Raw genomic sequence first — 4,230 nt, 5'->3', positions numbered from 1 at the left:
GACCCATATACATTTACCAGCAGCAGCCTTGCTGTATCTTAACTTACCGTAACTGTAAGTAGCCAGCCTCACCCTCATGGCATATGCACACTTGCTCATGCGCTCACACACATGCAAAAGAAATCTCACTTAGTCACACAGAGGCACATACAAAACAGAATTAGCACACGGGGTAAAACAGCAGCCCTGCATTCAAATTTTTCTTTTCTTTTTTGCTGATATGTCAACATCTTTGCAGTACCCGAGCCAAAAGGGGAAAGTGCTTGATTCATCAGCTATACCTCGGTGCAATGCTGCATGACTAAGAATCTTTTAAACAAAAATGGCACTCTGACGTGGCTTGCATCTTGTGATAAAATTTGAACGTAAGCACATGCATTACTCTTGACAGCGAAGTTGCACAAGTGTCTAGTTCCAGACTTCACTGACTCCTGACTTGACTCAAGTTTCTGCACTGAAACTACTCTAGGATTAATCACCAGTCACTTCTTAAGTCAGTGTGGGATGATCTGAATAGTATCATTACAGCAATGACAGTACCTTATGCAAAGATATCATTCATAACATTTGTGTAATAGAACACGGCCAGTGTATTTTGACCAGCGTTAATAACAGTTTCCTCAAGGATGACTCGTGTTAATTAGAGTTTTATCCACTTGTTTATGAGTTTCAGTGTTGATTCAGACGTCAGCGTCCTCAAAACAAGTGTTTACGTTTTGAATCTGTTTATCGGTTAAGATCATGTCTGGCTGTTATGTAATGACTGGACGCCTCTGTTCAGAGAGCAGTGGGTTCGAGGCAGGGTGAGAAAAAAAATGGAGAACGATGGTCATTAGTATTATCATGAACTAGTACACTATTTAAAACTGGCACACGCAGTTACAGGCTCTTCCACAGTTCCACTGTTGTTCAAAATGTATCAGTGTTTTGAATTATCTCAAAAATGGTTACTTTCAGTATTTAAAATCTGGATCTACCATGTAATACCACGTTCCCCTCAACAGCTACAATATTGCAAATCCTCACCACGAGAGGGTCTTTGGTTCAGACCCCACTGCCCTTATCTAGGCACACAGGAATATATGAAGACAGCTGAATCTTATATTTTATTTGACAACAAAGGCCCTCCTTAGCATGATTCATATTTTCTTTGGCCCTTCCCCCACCTCAGAAAAAATACAAATACACAATACCTCAAAATAATACACACATCTCTCTATTTATGAATAATGAGCTGCTGAATGATGAATTAAAAAAAATTATCTGGCTAGAGGAAAAGCTTTAACACTCACCCTCTTTCTCACGGCTTGCCTGTCTCTGTCATTGGAAAAGCTCTGACCTAGTCCGTGACAACTTGATATTTCATAACACCAATAGAAGTCACCAGAAGTCACCACTCAATATATGCCAAATATATAATTGTGCAACAAGTGGCAGTTTGGGTACTTCCTGAATACGGAAATGACCATAATAGGTTACATTTTCAAAAAAGCACATCAGCTGCCAGAAACAAAAAAATGTATTTTTGTCAAATTATTGCTGACCAACGGATATAATGTATATTTACAGTGTATTCAGAAAGTCCTCAGACCAGCCTTGTGCTGAAATAGTGCAAATTTATTAAAAAAGGAAAGGGCTCTGGATGGGCCACTCAAAGACATTAACAGAGTTGTTCCTAAGCCACTCTTGCGTTGTTTTGGCCATTTGCTCTGGACCCGGTTTCCATCAAGGATCTTTCTTCTCTCAATCCTGACCTGCCTCCCAGTCCCTGCAGTATTATGCTGCCACCACTACACTTCACAGTTGGGATGGTATTGGGCAGGCGATGAGCGGTACCTGGTTTCTTCCAGACGTGACACTTAGAATTGAGGCCAAGCAGTTTAATATTTTGAGTAATACTGAGTCCTTTAGGTTAAGCTTTTTTGCAAACTTTCACTGAGGACAGGCTTACATCTGGTCACCGCCATAAATCCCAGATCGGTGGAGTGCTACAGTGATGTTTGCCCTTCTGCAAGTTTCTCCCATCTCCACAGGATCTCAGCCAGAGTAACGATCAGGTTCCTTCTCCCCCGATTGCTCAGTTTGGCCGGGCAGCAAGCTCCAGGTAGAGTCCTGGCTGTTCCAAACTTCTTCCATTTAAGAATATTGGAGGCCACTGTGCTCATGGCTTTTATGTTCTGGATTTTGCTGTGAAACCTTATATAGACAAGAGTGTGCCTTCCCAAATCATGTCCAATCAGCTGAAAGTGTAAGAGCAAAGCGTCCGAATACTTATGTTAATGTGATATTTCACATTTTCCTTTTTAATAGATTTGTAAAATTCTTTTTTCATTTTGTCAGTAGGGTGTATTGACTGTAGATTGATGAGAGAAAAAAATCATTTACACTTTTTTATCATGAGGCTGCAAAATAACAGAATGTTAAAAAAGTGGAGGGGTCTGAATACTTTCTGACTGAACTTTATGTGCAGTATGTCTACATTTCCCGCTGCAACCTTTCTTAGAAAACTGAAGAATATTTTCCTACAAAAGAAGCATGTTTTTAAAATAATCAGCAAAAAAAAAACACCAGAAGAAAATAAATCAAAGGAACCACAGCAACCACATCATGCGCCTAGAGCTGTACTTGACAGTAAGAACCGTCAGATTTCCAGCACATGTGAAAGATTAGTGTCTGCTGCTGTATATGAAAAACTAATAGCAAAAGCCTTTCCATTTGATCATGTCTGAAGATCTTGCTGAGGTTCACTCTGAGTTGTGGGTTTCTTACTGAGATAATGCGGGGCATCTCACTATTGCTACCTTGCCTTGCCAGAGAGGATGTGTGTTTGTGTGTGAATGAGGATGGCATGCCACTTCAAAACCTGCTGTGTCACCACCTCAGCTGAGAAGTCTTCATCCTACATATATCCCCCCACACCTTTTAATGGTTGTGCACAATAATGGCATATTGGGGCCACCACACTGACAAGTTTAAGTTTCCAACCTAGAAAAATGAATTTATCATGTTTTCGTATTTGAGAATAATGTTGATGGAAAATCTATGATGTCGTCGAAGTGTTAAGATGATGACTTTCAGAAGCTACATACAGAAGGTACCCCTAACCTTTCTGAATTTTACCTACCTGCTGCATTTTATACTATATATTCTGTTTCCTACCACTGACAATCGAATGCTTAACGTGTAGGGCCCTCCCTCCTTTTGTGAAGTGCGTGCTGGGTAGACGTCCTGGGGTTTGCTGTAAGCATGGCATGGGGAGAGGAGCACCACAGCACAGGGACTCCCCAGAAGCCCTGTTTACCCCCTCTCTCACTTACCTGACTGGCGGAGAGAGATGACTGTAGGTTTCGTCACACTCAAAGCTGGAAGCTGAGTCTTCGCTGACCCGCACCTGAAGAAAAATACGCAAGTGCACTAGTGGGAAACTGTTCTAAACACCCCAGTGTTGGCAAATGACCGTGTTGACTCAATGTCACCACATTGTTTTGCTACGAAAATGTGTATATTCCAGGAGTCACTCATGCTAGCAAGCATGATACAAGTTTGTCACAAGTTGAGTCTATGCACTCCGTGTCAAACCCACAAATCCAAATCCGACCAGACAACCTGAGTCATGGCTGAGATGTGACTGAGCTGAAAAATTCCCTCAATGTGGAGGCAGAGGTCAATCATGGAAAGAGAGCAGGTAACGCACATTTAAAAGTAGTAGTGTTTGTATTACTTTAAGTGTCTGGCTTTCTGGCAACACAGATCCAAAACAGCCAGATAACTTTAACCTATAAATAATAATAAGATCAGTTCCATTTTTTTGGATATAGAGGCAGAACTGAGATTGAGGTCATATTAACTGTAATGAATATAATTTTCAAGTCATATTACAATATTATATGTATGTATATGTAATATACACTACACAAATAATTAGTAAGTAATAAATAGTAAGTAATAATAGTTATAAGTAAGTAAAAATTTGTATTACCTTGATTTTAACCATTTAAATATCTAACTGCTTTGTAGAAAAACACTTAAATCGAGAGACAACCATTTATAAACATAATTTCTCAATTTCTTTACAGGCCATATTGTGCTTGGTGCCGCTGAAGGCCAGTATTTTTCTTTTTAAATATATTTCACAAAAGAATATTATCTAGAGGTTTAAAGCCTCCAGTCAGTTTTTCTTACTCGCGCTGTCAAAATTATTTCGTATTCAGAAAATAACAAGTGAGCAGG

Source organism: Seriola aureovittata, chromosome 2 (genome assembly GCF_021018895.1).
Source record: "Seriola aureovittata isolate HTS-2021-v1 ecotype China chromosome 2, ASM2101889v1, whole genome shotgun sequence".
In the NCBI taxonomy this organism is placed as follows: domain Eukaryota; kingdom Metazoa; phylum Chordata; class Actinopteri; order Carangiformes; family Carangidae; genus Seriola; species Seriola aureovittata.
Note: the sequence above shows the minus strand (reverse complement) of the source record.